At 55.4% G+C, this 19684-nt stretch overlaps 1 protein-coding gene across 4 annotated transcripts in view; it reads right to left on the bottom strand.

Moving 5' to 3' along the window:
• The window catches only part of FBLN2 (fibulin 2), an 89151-nt gene extending 69929 nt beyond the window's left edge, over positions 1–19222 (bottom strand). Inside the window, exons 1-2 of one of the 4 annotated variants that reach the window (XM_055381064.2) lie at positions 19081–19187; positions 7892–7997 (exon numbers count right to left, since the gene is read on the bottom strand). The gene's annotated coding sequence lies outside the window, so the exon portion shown is untranslated. Of the gene's footprint in view, positions 1–7891; positions 7998–19080 lie in introns of all 4 variants that reach the window. The other 3 variants (XM_055381061.2, XM_031009442.3, XM_031009441.3) reach the window with 3 other exon arrangements.
• Between the last annotated feature and the right edge of the window lie 462 nt (positions 19223–19684).

Genomic DNA, 19684 nt, shown 5'->3' with positions numbered 1-19684 from the left:
GCGGTGGAGGGCCATGGATGGGCGGGGAGATGGAAGCCCATGCCCAGACCAGGCTCAGGGCCGGCGGAGTGCTAGGGAGCCTCTGGGGCCTCGAGGGCCGACACCCCTGCCCTCACACTGAGGTGCCACCTCAGGAAGCTGGAGGACTCCGTAAAGCCACTGACATTAGGAATGGGCCCCTGGGAGAATCAGGGCCTTTACTCCCAGTCAGCAAAAGCAAGGACCCTCCAGACTGCAAGGGAGAGGCCCTCAGGTCCACTCTCAACAGTTCTTTCTGTGTTGGTTTTTAGAGACAGGGTCTTACTCTGTTATCCAGGCTAGAGCACAGTTGTGTGATCACAGCTCATCGCAGCCTCAACCTCCCGAGCTCAAGCGATCTTCCCACCTCAGCCTTCTGAGTAGGAGGAACTACAGGCGCACACCACTACACCCAGCTGATTTTTTTTAACAGGGGTCTCACTGTGTTGCCCAGGTTGGTCTTGAACTCTTGACCTCAAGCGATCCTCCCGCCTCAGCCTCCTACAATGCTGGGATTACAGGCATGAGCCACCGTGCCAGCTGACAGTGTCTTTTAAGAAAGGAAATCTTTGGCCAGGCGAGGTGGCTCACGCCTGTAATCCCAGCACTTTGGGAGGCCAAGACAGGCGGATCACTTGAGGTCAGGAGTTCGAGACCAGCCTGGCCAACGTGGTGAAACCCTGTCTCTACCAGAAATACAAAAATTAGCCAGGCATGATGGCGTGTGCCTGTAATCCCAGCAACTCAGGAGGATGAGGCAGGAGAACTGCTTGAACCCCGGAGGTGGAAGTTGGAGTGAGCCGAGATTGTGCCACTGCACTCCATCCTGGGGAACAGAGGGAGACCCCGTCTCAAAACAAAAGGAAATCTTTGGTGAACTGAGACCCAAACTCCCTGCCCTCCTGCCTTCAGGTGCATCACACACCTAGGCATGAACGTTGTGTTCTGAGAGGACAGTACCCCAGCCACAGGACACAGGGCTGTCCTAGAACTTCTTCCAGAAGAACTTCCTTCCCAGCCCACCCTGCCCCACCACCCAGTCCACCAAGTCCATCCCCTTGCTCTGCTCACCGGCACAGCCCCCAGGGTGACCTGGCCCCTTGGGCCCCCAGGACCCCAGCATCACATTCTGTCCATGCTCAAGCAATCCCAAACCTCAGGCTTGCCCATCTCCCCACTCCAGGCCCAGGGCAAATGATAAAGAACATCAGGCCCAAGCCTGACTCTGCATTTTCCACATTTGCTGCGCAACCCCAGGCACGGCCCTGGCCCTCTCTGAGCCCTGGTTCTGCATCCACCCAGTGAACGTGTTCCACCATACCTCAGGTCATAGTCGGGGGCCCACCAGCATTATCTGGCCCATACGTGCATTTTGTTTGGCTCACACAGTGGGTTTCTCATTTTAAATTGGTTACCAGCATGCATAAATTGAAAACGTTCACATAAAAATTCAGGTTTCCAACTCCTGTTTCAAGCCACAGAGCTCTGGCCACCCTGAGATGTCACATGGGGTGTGAGCTCCCAGGTCCCCCATGTCGTCTGGGCCCCCCCAAATGCATGCAGCTCAGAGTATCCTGGTGCTGTCTGATGGTTGTATGTCCACTCAGGAGGGGAAAGGACCATCTGGGATGTGTCAAGAGGGAGTGGCCCACGTGGTGAGGGGGCCCAGGCCCCTTGGGGTGGCTCACCTGGGAGAATAGTAGACCTCACTGTCCTCACATCTCCACAGCTGCTCCCAATGGGGCGTGTATGTGTGGGGCGGGAGGTGGGGGCATGGAGGAGATGGCAGATGTCAGCTCCAAGTGGAGAACGCTCCCTCCAGGGCAGGGACTGACCAGGCTGCTGGGAAGGAGTGAGCTCCCTATCTATCGCCAGAGATAAGCAAGCAGGGCTGGGGACACTCGTACAAGAGAGAAGCAGGAGGGCACAGTATCTACACTGCAGGGTCACAGAATCAAACATGCCCCTCCTGGGAGCTCCAGCTGAGTTTTCCCACAACCCCGGCTTCTGCAGACAGCTCCCACCCCTCAGCAGCCTGAAAAAAGAAGCCCCTGGAGATGGGGTGGGGAAGGAGGCCTGACCTCCCTGCAGGGGAACAGTCCCAGCAGTCAGAGCCTGGCTAGCAAACAAAGCCCCTGGGACTGGCTGTGGTGGCCAGCCAGGCAGTCACACTGCACCAAGCCAGCCCTCCCGGGTGGGGACGCAAGAAACAACAAGATACAAAGTAAAACCACTGCAGCCTCTCCCTTGCACCCATCAGGAAGGCAAACACTAGGATAGTGGTATTATTATCTTCTTATGCCACTGGCCGAAGTGTCACCTGGAGCAGCCTCTTTGCAAGGCAGTACCCATGTGAGAATTCAGCACATGCACTCCATGACCCTGTGCTTCTGACGCCCAGTGTGCGACTCAGAGACGTCTGTACCAGGTCCATATGGCCCCTGGTGGTCACCGGGCTGCCATCTGGGGACAGGAAAGGTTGGCAGGTGGAGGCCACCAGGCCAGTCACTGTCCAGGCTGGCCTCTGGCTGCAACCCTAGGAGGGGTGAGTGTTGGCAACTGCTGGCATTTTTGAAAGATGAATGCTTTACGTATCATGTGTGCAACACATATCACGGCATTAAAAAATAGGCAGGAGACAGGATCTTGCTCTGCTGCCCAGACTGGTCTCAAACTCCTAGCCTCAAGCAATCACCCTGTCTCGGCCTCCCAAAGTGCTGGGATCACAAGCGTGAGCCTCTGCGCCTAGCCATTCCTCTGTATTTGGCGGCCCATTCTTCACAGGAAGAGCCAAAATGACAATGGACATTTAGGTGACAATGAGGACGTCAAGCCACCATGAAGTGGCACTCAGCACTTAGCATCTGGGAGTGCATCCAGCACTGTGAGCAAGGCTTTGCCACCGGAGTGGAGACACAAGAGCAGGCTCCAGACAGGACCAGCGGCGGGTGGGGCTATCACAGCTTTGGTCTTTGTTGATCAAATCCCTGCTGTGGGTGGGGGGACCAGGGTATTCTAAAGTGGCAGCAGGGTTCACACCTGGGGTTATGTACTCAGGGCCATCACTTGAACGTGCACAGGGCAATGTGGGGGCGGGGAGACATTCAGCCAGGGTCTCCCCAGGGAGTGTCCAGCAGGGACAGGTGACTCAGCACGCAGTGTGAGCCTCCTAGAGACCTGCCCACTCCTCACAAGGCACCTGGGGCAGGCAGGATGGGGAGGGAGGGCTCCGGCACATCAGAGTCAGAAGTGCCTCAGGATGTGGCTCAGGCCCCAGCTGCCTCTCTCACCTGGCCACAAGCTCCTCGCTCTGCTGTCCTGATAGGGCTGGGCCCCAACCTACCACAAAAACAAACACACATCCTATAGTAAAGCGACACCGCCTCCTTTGATAAATTAACCTTCACATTCATCCACAGCAGGCCCCAGATGAAACCTCTCTGGGCTGGCAAGGACACTGGAAGGTCAACGCCACCTGGGGGGACATCCCCAGTGCTGCCACTATGGAAAGGGGGGGGGTCCCACCTTAGTGAGCACACAGGCCACAGGATATGACACTGGATCAGGAAGGAAAGGTCTTCCCACCTCCAGTTCTGACCCTTCTGGCTCTGATGAGATCCAGCAAATACAGATCTGGGATGTGCACAGGCATCTCAGAGAAATGATGGAGAACTGTCTAGCATTTAAGGATGTCCTGTACAGTATTTGGCACACATCTGTCACTTATCTGAAATTCCAACTTAACTGGGCAACCTCCATTTGATGAGGCAACTATAGATAAGAACAAAGTCTCAGGTTGGCGCCGGTATGGCTTTAAAATTTTTTAAATATTTGCAGGGGATCTCTTTTAAAAAATAATAAGCAGCTATATCGAAACACTGGGACTTGCAAACTGGGACTGCTGGGGATGGCAGCAGGGAAATAAACACACAAGACACTCACAGACAAGACAGTGACAAAGAAACCCATAATCAGTACCACCTGGCCCGCTGGCTGTGCCCACACAGCTGCCCCCGGGCCCAAGTCCAAGCAGAGAGCAGGCACAAACCAGCCACCCAGCCTGTTCACACACAGATGTGTTTGTGGGGCCCACATGGTGCTTTTTAAATTAGTTGCCAATATTACTCATTGATAATTAGTTTAAAATGATAACATTTAATGTCAGGACACTTGACCCTGAAGCTGTGGGGCCCAGCAACAGGGCTTCCCTGGGCTAATCTGGATCCACACTCCCTTCCCATTGGCATCGTTGGGCTTCCTGAGTCATCTCTACCAGCCTGAACACTCCAAGGCCTGAGCGTCTCTTGTCCACACCAGGAGGAGAGAGGCCTGCATGAGGTGGGAGCTCCTGCCCCTCCAACCACCCCGCCCCAGGGTCGCCTCCAGAATAGCTTGGTTTCATGGGTTAGGACCTGCCCCTTCTATATGTGATAGATGCTGGGAGTTCTCACCCTCTTCCAAGGAGACCACCCCTAGCCACATGGTGTAGTTGGCCTCAGTAGGTCAGCTGCATCAGAATCCAACCCAACGCCCACAGTAATGCAAGACCCACAGTGCTCAGAGGGATATGTGAGCTGCGCACTGTCTTAGACGGGGCTCCCCAGAAGCAGAGTCCGAGGCAGGGACGCTTGAGGGCATGGTCTGTCAGGGGAGAATGCTCAGGAGAAGGGCAAAGGAAAGCAGGCAGAGCCAGGGGGAGCTGGGCAAGACTGCATCTCAGCTGGAGTCCAGTGACCCACGAGAAGCCATGCAGTGTGGGGGGCACCCCGGGTGCATCCCACTCAGAGGCATGTCAGTCACTGGCCAAAGACCATGGAGAGTGACCTCCGAGGCACTTCACGGGGAAGTGACACCTGCCAGCAAAGGACAGGCAGCTGGAGAAGGCACAGGTGTGAGTCATCAGCAGCCAGCACCTGTGGCCGCTGGGAGACATGTGCACCTCCAGGTGAGAGACCTGGGTGGGCACCCACAGTGGCCATGGAGTTTACTGAGCAAGACACACAGCCACACACCAGGCAGAGGCAGGGAAGACAGCCTGATCCTAGAAACTGTCCAAAAATCTACCCTTAATTTATCAGTGGGCCTGAGACCACCTGAGGCCCAGAAAGTAATTTTTTAAAAATAATATTTGCGCATCCAAGTTCACTACAGTGTTATTCATGACAGACTCGAGTCACACGGATCAACCCAAGTGACCACCAATGGATGGATCAACAAAATATTCCATACAATGCAATATGATCAACCTTGAAAGGAGGGGCATTCTGACCCACGCTGCAGCACAGATGAACCCTGAGGACACTGTGCTAGGTGAATAAGCCAGACACCAAAGGACAAATCCTGTGTAATTCCACTTCTATGAGATATCTAGAGTCATCAAATTCAGAGACAGAAACTAGAATGGTGGGTGCAGGGACTGGAGGTGGGAAGCAGGAGGAGTTCCTGCTTAATGGGGACAGAGTTTCTGTTCAGGATAATGAAAAAGTTCTGGAAAGAGATGGTGGTAATGGTGGCACAACGTGAACTTCCATGACGCCACTGAGCTGTGCACTCAAGCAGGTTAAAATGGTAAATCGCAGCCGGGCGCGGCCTGCAACACCAGCACTTCGGGAGGCCAAGGCGGGTGGATCACGAGGTCAGGAGATAGAGGCCATCCTGGCCAACATGGTGAAACGCCATCTCTATTAAAAATACAAAAATTTGCCAGGTGTGGTGGCATATACCTATAATCCCAGCTACTTGGGAGGCTGAGGCACGAGAATTGCTTGAACCCAGGAGGTGGAGGTTGCAGCGAGCCAAGATCGCTCCGCTGCACTCCAGCCTGGGCGACACAGCAGGACTCCATCACAAAAAAATAAAAAATAAAAAAATAAACTTCATGTTACGTATATTTTACCAAAATAAAAGACAATAATCACACATGTGCACTGTAGAGCCAAACGTAAATAACCAAAGAACAGGGAGAAGAAAGGGAAGAAGAACTGCACTGAAGATGGACAGGAAATAAGGGCTGCTCCTGAGACCTCCCCTTAGCAGTATGCTTCCTGGCAGCCAAAGCCAAAAGGGAAATTAGAGGGTGACCCGGTGCTCCTTCTCTGATAAGAGGAAGTCATCTAGTTCACTGGGAAAAATAAACTTGTTCTTGGCACAAAGCATCAAGTAGGGATTTTAGCTGTTAATCAAGTTCGTGTCTATCACTTCCTCAGTGCCAACACAATGCCAATCACTGGACTGTGAGTTTCCAGGGATATTTATTTTCCCTAACCATTGAATACCTACAAATGAGGAAACTGAGGCCCAGACAGAGTAAATGATCTGTCCAAGGCCACATAAGTAGTAAAAGGTGTGGGGATTTGAACAGGTCTGTCTGGCCGAGAAAGTTGAGCTAGAGTCCTTTAGTTTGCAGCTATTCATCAAACAGTTGCTACCGGCCAGCCCACTGCAGGTGCTGGGATATGGCAGCGAACAAGATGAAAGAAAGTCCTACCCGCATGCAGCCAATGTTCTGATGGGGGGAAGAGATAAGGGCGTTGTGACAGAGACAGACTGCATGCTCCTTTGGCAAGAATGGTCAGACGAGGAGGCCTAGGAGGCAACCTACTTGGTGATATCATGCAAAAATGTGGTGGCCATGCAAAGATCTGGGGAATGGTATCCTAAGCAGCACTAACGGTATGTGCAAAGGCCCTGAAGCAGAAACCAGCCTGACACACTGCAGCCGGCATGCAGGGAAGGAGGAAGAGAGTGGTCGCTGGGAAGTGAGCAGCACAAAGAAAAATGATAGAGGTGGGGGGGGGGGGCGGGGGGGGGACACACATCAAGGAAGAAGAGATGCCAAGGAGAGGGCGATCAGTCAGTCACTGAATCCGGGGCCCAGGGACCTCAGCAAAACATCTGGTACATTTAGTGGATGTTGTCCCAACAGGGTGGCAGGGCCACCACTAGGTCACAGCACACTGGGAATTCAAGAACAGACTGTAGACACCCCTTTCGAGAAATCTGGGACAGATTCCAGTCATAAAGTACAAAACCTGGTAAAATCTAAAGCTATATCATTTAGGGACTGCAAATGTAGGAACCAGAACTAGAAAGTCAAGCAGGAGTTGTCACCACCAAAGTCTAGTGGCCAGTAAGGGAAATCAGAGGACCTATGGGGGCAGGCAGTATCCTCTTGCTTTGCCCAGGTGGTGGTGATCCAAGAATTTCCTCTACCACCCTACACCGACTTTTAGGTACTCTTTTGTATGTTTGTTTGTTTTTTCCCTTCAAAGAGACTCTGTATCTAGCTACTTGGGAGGCTGAGGCGGGAGGATTACTGGAGCCCAGGAGTTGGAGGCTGCATTGAGCTATAATCACACCACTGCACTCCAGCCTGGGTGACAGAGCAAAACCCCATATCTAAAAGACAGAGAGAGAAAGAGAGACTTTTTAAAGAAAATAAAAAAGAACCATTGCAGTAATCCAGAAAAAGGAAACAAAAGCCAGAGAAGGTGTTGGCAGGAGAAACGGAAAGAAGGGAAATGATTCGAAACTCACAAATTATCAGAGCAAAGTAATCAAGTTGGCTTCAATCTTGAAAACTACCGTTGCCTTCATTTCCTCGTGGGCAAATGTCTTAATAATAGCACGATGTGCAAAAGACCAGAAGCTTGGCTGCGAGGAAAGGGCTACCGGGCCAGGAGGATGAGGAGAGGTCTGTGGTCCTTTCTGTTGAACAGGTGAGGCTGATGACACAGGTGGGTGGTGTGAGACCCCAAGGAGGAGGAGGGAGACAGCAGGTCCAGGGCAAGCCCTACACGTGAAGTACAGACCAAGCTGTGGGCCGCAGGTGGGGCTTAGGGTACCAGGTGCCCCATGCTCCTCACACACTTACTGGTCACTGGGCCTTCCTTCAACAGGGTGAGCTCATGAGAATCCTGGGAAAAATAATCTTTCAAGTGGAACAGCCAGGGTTTTCTCCCCTCCCTTCCCTCTCCTCCCTAAAAAAAAGAAAAAACAAGAAATGAATAAAAAGCTCCCTAAATTTTAGGTAAGAGCTGACCCTACATACACAATCACTAATCTCATTACCAACATAAGCAGGTGAAAAATTACAAAGATTAATGTCCGTGACTTTTAATCAACCTTTGAGAAAAGAAAATGTTGCTTTTGGCATTGAAGGGAGCTGGTATTTTCCTTCCCCACAAGTTACTCCTCTGCAAAGAGGAAACACTCCCAGGGTGGGAGCGATGAGAAATGAGGCTGCCCACGGCCAAGGCTGAGATCACCGCCCTCCCCACCTGGCGCTCCACACACCCTCCACCCGACCCTAGAAGGAGGCACACCCATGCCCCGCCTGGGGCGGGGGGAGTCCTAATCCCCAGGCATGCTCCACATGGTCTGCTCCTGGACCGAGATCCTGCCTCCAGGGACTGCTCATCACCTCTCATCCCTGCTCCAAACCCTGAATGGTTCTCCATCAGCTCTGGCCCCCTGGAGAATGTGCAAAAAGCTATGGATAATACACACCCAGCTCCACCAAAAAAAGCACATAATGAACCAAGCTCTGCAGCGACACTGGGTGGTTTCTGACCACCTGGCACATATTCAGCCTCTTTCCAAGAACAGCCCCTAGATTTCGTTCTGTGGCCCCATCACCCTGCTGGAGCTCCAATCAGCACTTCCCATTCCCCTTGCAACAGCACCTGACTCAGAGATGGACACCAGGACAATTAGAGACTATAAGACCCACCTCAGGTAAAACACTGGGCAAACAGCTTCTCTCTTTCCTACTGTATTAGACTAAGATGATTTAACATCAAGGGTACCTGAAGCCATCTTGTCATCAAGTGGAGACCGTCAGAGGCTGGCACCTGCTCATAAAACACACAAAAGCCAAGAAATCCAAGAAAGAGAAACAGGGTCATAGTGATAGCTGCCCGGCACCTGGATCCAGCCGTGCCTGAAGCTAACTGAAAAACTGAACTTCACGATGACATGAACCCCTTTTGATTAACCTAACTTGGACCAGGTTTTCTGTCCCTTGCAACCAAGAGCCTTAACAGACATATGAGCACATACCTAAAACTGCTGTGTGAGGGAGTTTCATAGACTCCCTGGAGTCCACTCACAGACCCCTGGCTGAAGTCCTGTGGCCCAAGGATAAAGAAAAAACTCCTAACGGAGACATTCAAAGCCCTTCACCAACTAACCTCACCTAGCTTTCCTAACCCATCCCCCTCTGTTGTCCTCCACACACCCAACTCCTGCTAAACTGGAAAACTATCTTTAGTTCCCAGCCCCTTATCTTTCTCTCATCATTAGCTCAACCTGCGATGCCCTCTCTCCTGAAACTCTCCTAGAACCCTGAACACCCAAATCCCACCCCATGCTTTAAAGCCAAGCCCTGAGGGTGGGATAAGTAGGTAGATGGATGAATGGGTGGGTAGGTAGGTAGGTGGGTGGGTGGGTGGGTGGGTGGGTGGATGGATGGGTGGGTGGATGGGTGGATGGACGAGTGAATGGATGGGTGGCTAAAAAAGTAGGTAGGTGGGTGGATGGGTGGGTGAGTGAACAGATGGGTGGGTGGGTGGGTGGATGGATGGGTGTGTGGGTATATGGATGGGTGGGTGAGTGGAGAGGGGTAGATTAATTAATCCGTATGGCCCGAGCACAGGGCTGGCAGAGAGGATGGGATGAATTATGAATGTGAGTATCCCAGAAGGGCCTTCAGAAACAGAAAAGGCTTCCCTGAAGTCACCTGGCTAGTCACTGGCTAAGTGACCTAAACAACCAAGATACGTGTCCACCTTTCATACAGAAGCACTTTCACTCCTGCGTCCGCCTTTTAGTCTCACAAAGGGCTGAGATCCTAGACTTGGGTGGCGGGGTGGGGGGAGTGGTGCCAGCAAAAGACAGGCAGAGAGAGACACAGAGACTGACAGAGACAAGGAAAGAGATCCATTAGTGAGACAGAAAGAGACCAAGACAGAGAGATGGAGAGAAGCACAGACCGAATGCCAAGCAGACAGCCAGAGACAGACAGACAGCCAGAGACAGACAGCGATGGAGACAGGCAGGCGGGGCCGGCCTACGGCAGACCCAGGCTCCCTTGGCCACCACAGCATCTGGAAGGAGGCAGCAGCCAGGGGAGCGGGCAGCCCAGTCTCTCTGCGACTCCCTCAGGCCTTTGCCGTGCCCAATTTATTTGCACGGCCCTGAAATTTAGGAATTTCTCAGGGCTGCCAGTGAGGCGGCCAGTGTACAACCAACAGCAGGGTCTGGCCCAGTCTGTGGTATAACCGTTGGGCTCAAGAGCCTTGGAGGCCCCCAAGGCAGTCAGCCCCTGCTGCCAAAGCCAAGGGAGACAGCCAGCAGGACCAAGCTCTGGACTCCCAGAGATCGGAGCTCAAATTTGAACCTAGCCCTGCCACTAGGCTGCTGGGCACCTCGGAGCATGTGACCCTCTGAGCAGCAATGCTTTCATCTGCACAGTGGGTCTAATCACTGCAGCCTTTTTCCTCTGGGGAACCCCCCTTCACACTTCAGGCTACGTGGACTGCTGGATGGCCAATGAGAGGAGTCCCTGCCCCATCCACAGTGACAGGTCAGAGCAGTCACACGACCCAGTCACATGGCCCATGCTGATGCTCCTGGGAGGAGGCTGCCTTGCTCCAGAGCTTCTGAGCTCGAGGGTGAGCCTGGAGCTGCTGGGGCACCTGACCACCACACGGCAGAGCCTGCCTGGGAGTATGGAACACGGAGAACAGCAGAGCAAGAGACGGAGACCCGGTCCTGATGGCATCTGCAGAGGCCCTGGATACAGCCATGCCTGAAGCTACACCCTGTACTTTTTTAGTTCCATGACTTTTTTGCTGAAATTGTACTTTCTATCACCTGTAACCAAAATTATCCTGACATTTGTGAAAACAAAGAACCACCTTCTTGTATTCATGGCTGACTTAACCCCAAAATGTCTGAGTTGCTGGGGTTATGTGTCCCTGCAGTAGACTAGACCCCTCCTAGGGCAGCAGGCTGCCTCGCTCAGTCCCCAGGCTCAGGGAATGGCTCCAGACATGTGCCTGGGGCCACATCAACGCATGACCCCCTGACCCTCCCCAGCCACAGCTGACTGGCCCAGGGCAGACGTTCTTCCCAGGCTGGGCTGGTCACAGCTCCTCCCTGAGCTCTTGAAGTGGAAATAAAAGAAAGCACAGACCACCTGCAGGGGAAGAAACAGCAAGTTCTGAAGGTGGGCACATTTCCTGCCATGTGGCGGGCATCATTTCGAGAGAATCAACCAGGCTCACAGAGAAAGGCAGAGACAAAAGAAAGATGGGGCGTGAGGGAGTCCTGGTGGCTGCAACTTGACCCAGGGCTGACGGATCACTAGTCCTTCCATGAGGATGTAGTGGGGCCCCTACGTCTCCTGAATAGCCTCAGACACAGAGAAGCCTGTGCAAAGGGGCCCCTGCTTCCAGCAATGGGCAGGCCAACTTCCGAAGTCACTGTGGGGGACCAAGCCCAGGTCACAGGTGGGCTACAGTGTCATGTGCTGATGCCCAACCAGACCCTGGGAACCCCAACGTCTAGGGCCAAAGAGGGGTCACTCCTCCCATCCCATGCACAGGAAGCCATGGCCTCCCCACCACACCCTGCCTTGGGGTCACACAGGGACTGGCAGCTGGTGTTACAGTGTTTCCATCCTCAGCAGTTCATTAAACCAGTCTGTTACAGGCTGAACATCTGTGTCCTCCCCACATTCCTATGTGAAAGCCCTGACCCCAGTGGGATGGTATCAGGGGGTGGGGCCCCCCATTAGGAGGTTTAGATGAGGTTACATGGGTGGAGCCCCCATGTGTGGATTAGTGTCCTTACAGAAAGAAAGACCAGAGCTCTCTAGCGCTCCCTCCCCCCCTCCCTCTCTTCCCTTCTCTCTCTCTCCCTCCGCCGCTTCCCACCCCCAACCTTGTGAGGACACAGCAAGAAGGCAGCCATGTGCATGCCGGGAAGAAAACTCTCACCAGGAACGAAATCTAGGGCTTAGACTTCCAGCCTCCACAACTGAGAAATAAATGTCCATCTTCAATCTCCTCCCCCACTCATCTGTGACATTTGTTATAGCAGCCGGAACCCACCAGGACAGTCTTAGGGCACGGAGCTGGGGGCACAGAGGACATGGCCACTCCCTGAGAGCCAGACACTTGGTCTCAGAGAAGACATTCCTGCTAGAGGGCTGGGGCCTCCTCCATCAACCCCATCCTAGCACGAAACACGCCAAGGCAGCCCCAGGAGATGAGAGGTATGTGATGCCCCCACCACAGGGGACTTTCTGGGCAGGGATAGAGATGACTGTGCAGGGACAGCTGATTTCAGGGACAAGCACCAACGCTCCGTGATCTTGTGAGGAAATGTCCCCGCAAATCCCTCTGAACCAATCTGGCTACTGGAGACCGTCTCTGGGCAGCACGGGTGTGCCTCCCACACCTCTCAGAAGCTTGCCAACCATTCTTTTTAAAAACCAGGGTGCTGGGCACAGTGGCTCACGCCTGTAATCCCAGCACTTTGAGAGGCCAAGGCGGGTGGATCACAAGGTCAGGAGATCGAGACCACCCTGGCTAACATGGTGAAACTCCGTCTCTACTAAAAATACAAAAAAATTAGCCAGGCGTGGTGGCGGGCGCCTGTAGTCCCAGCTACTCGGGAGGCTGAGGCAGGAGAATGGTGTGAACCTGGGAGGCGGAGCTTGCAGTGAGCCGAGATGGCGCCGCTGCACTTCAGCCTGGGCAACATAGCGAGACTCCATCTCAAAAAATAAATAAATAAATAAAAATAAAAATAAATAAATAAAAACCAGGGAACACTCACTCGGGCTCAAGGCTGTGGCAGGGCATACAAGGTGGCTAAGATGCTAAGCACTGTATTTTTAGTGCTGTATTTATTTTTATGGGTATTGCTGGTTTAGGACAAGTGATCCTGATTTCTGTCTACAGTTGTGATCAAAAGTTTCCTTTAAAAGTAAGTATAAGCATCCAGGTGCAGTGGCTCACGCCTGTAATCCCAGCACTTTGGGAGGCCAAGATGGGTGGATCACCTGAGGTCAGGAGTTTGAGACCAGCCTGGCCAACATGGTGAAACCCCATCTCTACTAAAAGTACAAAATTAACCCAGTGTGGTGGCACGCACCTGTAGTCCCAGCTACTCGGGAGGCTGAGGCAGGAAAATCACTGGAGCCTGGGAGGCAGAGGTTGCAGTGAGCCGGAATCACACCACTGCACTCCAGCCTGGGTGACAGAGTGAAATTCAGTATTTAAAAAAAAAAAAGTAAGTATAAGCAAAACAGGGAAGCGATTTTTTAAAATAACATTAAGTTATTAAGTATGATGTCAAGGACAGGAGGTAGGAGGATGCAGCCGAAAACACGGTGGTGAAACTCATCCTCACTCTGTCAGAAAGGAAGCTGACACCCTCTGGCTTATTCCCCAAGAAAGTGCACAGGTCCCCGTATAAGCCCTCTGCCTCTACCAGCCCCATAATCAGACAACAGCCATCAGGGCCCCTGGGATGCCCATGGGCCAAAACGGTGAAATTAATTTGTTTCCACAGCCATGCAGGGGAGCAGAGATGAGGGAGGACATTGAGATGTTCAGCCAACACCAACCACCACGAGGACAGTGAGTGTCTCTGCTCCAAGGACTAGGGAAGTTATCTAAGAAACCACAGTGATGAGCGAGATCTTCAGAGACAGACAAGAGACAGAAAGAGAGAACGTGTGTGTGGGCACGCGCATGCGTGCTCATCAATGTTTTTTGACGATGTGTTTTCATTTTGAGGAGACTCTAAGAAGAACAGAACTTTCTGGATCATCTAAAAGCTCAACTTGGGACCAAGGTTGGGGCTGGGAATTCAGGGCCAGGATGGGGGTCCCAGGCTAAGGAGGGAAGAACTCTGGGAGGCTTATCAAGCACTGGGGTACCCCGATCACAAGCCCAAGGGCTGGCCCCGACACAGATGATGGTGTCTCCGTGGCCAGAAGACAGAAGCCACGGGAGACATGGGTGGCTGCACTCAGCCACACTCAAGAACCAGCTACGGCCAGCAGCACTGTCCGCCTCCCCAGAGCGGGCCTGGGGCTCTCCATTCATCCTTCAGCCTTCACACCAACCCTACTGGGGGCCCCTACCACCAGGCCCATTTTCCAGATTGAGAAGCTAAGGCTAGGAGACAAATCCCTCATGATGCAGGCTCCGGGGGCTCAGGCCCAGGCAACGCTCAACTCCCACGGTGTTCCCCATGCGCCCAGCTGGGCCTCATCACACTTCAGAGCCCTCCTCCCGTTTCAGGCTCTTCCTGGGCAACAATGTCAGCATAGCCAGGGGGGCGCCCCCGATTCACAGATGAGCAACCAGAAGCCCGACAAGGTGTGAGACCTGGGACTGGCAGGGTCTGCCTGAGCACATGGGTGCTCCCCTCCACATCCCTGGCCCGGCGCAGGTGGGTGGCACCACTTCCTCACCAGCACACAGACCTGGGCGGGGCGCACTGGCCGCCTACAATACAGCCCCTCTCAGGAAAGCCAGGCTCCCCACCCTCGAGGAAGGAAATAACCTTTCCCCAAACCAGCACTGGCTTTGCAACAATCTCCATACATGAGGGGAGAGAGAGGCATTTCTGCAACGTTTCTAAATTCCAATAACTGAAGACAATGGCACAAAATGACGCACGGCTTGACCCACGAGGGGCCCTGGGAAAGGACGTGCGCAGAGGAGGCGAGTTTGTGGTGTGGGCGTGCAGTGGTGCCCCGTATGCGAGGGCAGCTCGCCAGGCAGGACCTGGAGGTGGACGGAGCTGGCTCCCGTCCCAGCTCTTCCTCCTCAGTCGCTATGTGACTGCAGGCAAGCACGCCCCACTCTGCGCCTCAGTTTCCCGGCCCTGTCACTCTCACAGGCCTCCCACCTGCCGCCTTGTCCTCTCCAGGCCCACCCCTACACCTGGGCTGCAGAGGGACCCTTCAACCTCACAGTCTGGCCGCGCCTCCTCTGCTCAGAACGCCCTGAGGCTGCCTGTTGCTCACTCGCAGACCAGGACTGGAGGGCCTCCGTTTTCAGGGTCTAGTTGGCCTTGCCAGCCTTACTTCCCACTCTTCCTCCAAGCCCCCACTCTGAAAGAAGCCAGGCTTTCTCCTGTCCCCAGGTGCCCCTCACCCCTCTACCTTCATATCACAGTGCCTGCACCACCTCCAGGAAGCCCTCCCTGACCACCCAGGCTCAGCTAGATGCCTCCTCAGTTCCCATGGCTTCAGCGTTCTCCTCCAGGATGGCCCCGACAAAGCATTTCAGAGCAACCCATGCAGGCACCCCTGGGGATGACCTTAAAAGGGGCCCTGTGTTCCGCTCCTCTGTACACCAGCCCCTGGCACAGCGTTGGCCCACACCAGAGGCTACTGCCAGCACTGTGGGGTGATGAAGAGAATCCAAGGCCCTGGGCACACTCCCTGGCAAAGGGTTTCATAGAGCTGCTAAAGCAGGAACGCCAACTCCAGGGAGCCCCTCCCTGGCCACCCCCACACAACACCCAGTCACGGCTCCCGGGCCTCCCGAGGTGAAGCCACAAACCCCCTGCTCCCATCACCCTATAATGCCTGGCTGGAGGCACAGCCCTGTGGTCCCCTCTGCCCCTGCAGCATACAGGAGCAGCGCCTCTGTCTGGTCTATTGGTAGGGTAGACCTCTGCAGCCCCAGCATTCAGAAGGAGCCCTGGAGGCAGAGCTGCCTGCAGCCACACGGACACCTGCACCGCCCACACTCGGGGACCTGGGGAAGGAAACTGGATGACAGAGGGCTGCTAAGGACCAGAAGCCATGCATGGTGTTTACGTCCACCACGGGGCAGGACAGCCGGCCTCACCCTGGCCTCCCCTTTCACTCACTCCACTTCCAATCCATCAAGAAATCCTGGCAGCCCCACATGCAAAGTCAGTCCAAATCTGACCACTCTCACCTCCAACGCTGCCACCGCCCTAATCCAAGCCCCAGCTTCTCTCACCTGGATGCTGCTGCATGGATCCCCACAGCTGCCCTCCAGCCTGCTCCCTGCCAGCAGCAGTGTGGGGGAAGGGACCTTTAGGATCTCAGTTAGACCCACCCCTACCCAAACCAGAATCCACCAGCAGCTCCTCAACACACCCAATCACCTGCACCTGCTGTGAGTGAGGATCACTTGAGGCCAAGAGTTCAAGATCAGCCTGAGTAACAAAGTGAGACCTCATCTCTACAAAAAATAGAAAATTAGCTGGCTGGTGTGCGCCTGTAGTCCCAACTACTTGGGAGGCTGAGGCTGGAGGATCACTTGAGCCCAGGAGTTTGAGGCTGCAGTGAGCTGTGATCACACCACTGCACTCCAGCCTGAGAGACAGGACGAGATCCTGTCTTTAAAAAAAAAAAAAAAAAAGGAGGGGCCGGGCACGGTGGCTCACACCTGTAATCCCAGCACTTTGGGAAACTGAGGCGGGCGGATCACGAGGTCAAGAGATGGAGGTTAAGTGGCTGTGCAATCTTCACCTTAGGCCCGAATTTGCTGCAGAGAACACAGTTTCACTTACCATCAGCATGCCCCAAGCATTTACGAAGCACCTATTGCGTGTCAGGTGTGGATGGGCTCAGGGCACTGCCCTCACGGCCAAGGAGACCAAGTCCTCCCACTAGTGGCTCAGTAAGAGGGGCAAAGAGCTTTGCTTTGGAGGGAAAAGATCCTGGGCTGAACCCCAGCTCTCCCCCTTGCCTGCTGGGAGGCCCTTTCCCTACCTCCCCTTCCCCGTCTCTTAAATAGGTGCAAGAGTTCCACCCTGCAGGAGGGGTGGCAGGATCTGGGAAGAAAAGTGATGAATAAAGCCTGCCTCGGAGAATGCTCTCTGGCATGAGCTCTTGCTTCACGGGGTCCCCATACCACCGTCCCCCACAGCCTAGCAGGAAGTGTCTGCCACCATCACAAAGATGCCCTGTGGCCCAGGGCCCTGGGCGCCACTCATTGCTTCAACGACTAAGGCCTCGAAGGGTAGGAGGCCCGCCCAGGGTTTCCCCAGCCATGCATGGAGGACCAGCCTGGGCCTATGCTTGAGGCGGGCAATGGAGCAAAATCAGCCCAATGCATGCAGCAGTCACAGCCGCACAAAGGCCACGCAGGCCAGGCAGGAGCTGAGAAGGCATGAGAGGGCCAGGTGGGGACGGGGACCAAACAGCGCCCCTACCCCATCCCCTGGGTTGGGGGTGGGCAGCACCAGCCAGGAGATGCAGATCCTGAACTACCAGACCTTGTGATTTTTCAAGAGAAGACGGAAATCCGGACTTTTACGTGAAAACTGCCAATTTGTAAATGCTGGCAGCTAATTAATTTTTTAAAATAATAATAACATGGTGAGAGCCAAACAAAACATGCAGGGCCAGCCACAGCCGGGGCTGGCAGGTTTGTGCCTCCGGAATAAGATTCTTTGACTTCATCCCCTGCTCACCCCCATCACACAGCTCAGCTGCAGGAGGGGAGGGCGGGAAGTCAAGGGTGCATCCCAGGGGAGTAGCTCCCCCTCCCTCTCTTCCTCCTGCTGGGAAGTCTTCACCCCATTTGGCATATGGGGAAGTTAAGGCCCAGAGCCCCTATCAGCCACAAACACACACCAGCTCCCAATCCATGCCAGGCTGAGGGAACACTTCTCAGCTGCCACCCAATTCATCAGGGCTCCCTCTGGGAGGGCCCGGACCAGCATCTCAGGGGCATCAGGGTAGACACAAGCACCCAAACCATCCTGTTTGACTTCCGTTCTTCTCTTTTTGGCCTGTCAGGGGACGCCTGCTGGCTCAGGCCTGCTTGGGACTGGCCCAAGTGGTCACTGCAAAGCTGATATGGGCAACTCCTTGTGGCAGCAAAAAAGGGAGGGAGGGCCCCCCTATTTCGGAGACTGGAGCAGGGGAAGGGAGAGAGGATGCACGGAGGTGAGGAGTCAGGCCCAGCCTGAGGCTGAGCCACCCCCATGCTCCCCACAGCCACCCAGGTCCCATGGTAAGCAGCCTCTGTCAGGAGGAACCACCTCCCTCCTCCAAAATCAGCTCCCCACCCCCTAGGACAGGGGAGGACTGCCCATGGAGTGTCAGGGGGGCTGGGACTGTGAAGTCGTGGGGGTCTGTGACTCGTATGTGAGACTCGCAGTGTGTGGCACTCCCAGTGTTTGTGATTCCAGGTATTTGAGGAGCACACGCATGTGAGAGACACATGTGTGATACATATGATGGAGATACGCATGTGATAGCTACCCCTGTGTGGCGGACGTGTGTGCGTGTCAGAGGGCAGTAAGGGCACATGTGTTTATCAGAGGCACAACTGTCTGCTAGAGGCATGCCTCGGAGGGTGCCAATGTGCAAGGCATGTGTGTGTGGAGCACTGTGTGCTAAGGGGACGTGAGATGAGTGTGAGAGATTCTGGCCTGGGGGAGCTGGCGGGGTGAGCATGGGTCTGGGAGAGGGAGGATGTGGTGACAGGGAGGGTGGGTGCGCCAATGCAGAGCGTGCAGAAACTTCTGCTGGTGTGAGTGCGTGTGTGGCGGTGAGTGTGACTTGGGGGTGATGGAGGGGGTAGTGTTAGACCAGGGACTCTAGTCTTCTTTCCCCGAGGGTGTTGACCCGGCCCTCTGGACTGGAGGGGCGGCAGGGTCCTGCGGTCGGGGTGGGGGTGGGCAGTGGGACCAGAGGGGATGACTGGTGGGAGCTGGCCCAGGGGGGAGAAGTGAAACCCAGAGCGGAGGAAGCTGCGGACCTGGGGTGGGGGAACCCGCCCGCGGACCCCTGGCCCCCACCCCGCGCCGGCCTCTGTGCCCGCATCTGTACACTGGGTCGCGGCGCTCGCGAGCCGTCCCCGCGCTGGGACCGGTAGAGCGAGACCCGGTCGGACCGGCGGCGCGGGTGGAGGCGCGGGCAGCCCGCGAGGCGCGTCCGAGGGTCCGCCGAGCCGTCGGTGCGTCCGAGCGCCCCCGAGTCCTGAGCTGTGAGGCGCGGACCGACGGGGATGAGTCCGGGCGGGAGGGGCCGCGTGCACTCACCGCGGGGCACTGCGCTCGGCGTCCGTCCGTCCGTCCGCCCGGCCGTCGGCGCGTCGAGAGCCCGGGCGGCCCCTGGCTGTGTGCGCGCGGGGCGGGGCGGAGGCGCGAGAGGCGGGACCAGCCGGCCCCCGGCCCCCTCCCCTGACTCCGCCTCCGCCTCCGGGGCGGGGTCTCGGCCGCCCGCCGGAGATGGGGCCGGGCCGGCGCCGCTCGCTCCGAGCCCAGACTAGCTGACCCGGCTCCTAGAGGCCGCCTGGCGCGCTCGCTGCGGAGCCCGCACCCTCCCTGCGCCCGGCCTAACCTCTGAGTGCCAGACCTGGCACTGCTGCCCACAGGGCAGGGCCAGGGGTTGGGGTCCGGCCGCCTCAGCCAGCCTGAGCCTCAGCGATCACCCCTGGAAGATGGGCCCAGCAGCCTTGGGCACATTGTGAGGGCCTGAGGGGCCCGGCTACAAAACTGCCCAGAGGCCAGGCCCTGCCTCCCACCCGCCTTGCTTCCTACCCTGGGGGCCTGCCTGCAGCCCCACTGCTGCTACACGTGCCTGGGCAGACGGTACTGAGCCCCCGGCTTTGGAACAGGTTCAGTTTGTCCTTTTCCTCAGCCC

This window comes from Gorilla gorilla, chromosome 2 (genome assembly GCF_029281585.2).
Source record: "Gorilla gorilla gorilla isolate KB3781 chromosome 2, NHGRI_mGorGor1-v2.1_pri, whole genome shotgun sequence".
NCBI classification, from domain to species: Eukaryota; Metazoa; Chordata; class Mammalia; order Primates; family Hominidae; genus Gorilla; species Gorilla gorilla.
Note: the sequence above shows the minus strand (reverse complement) of the source record. Positions and strands in the feature narration are given on the sequence as shown.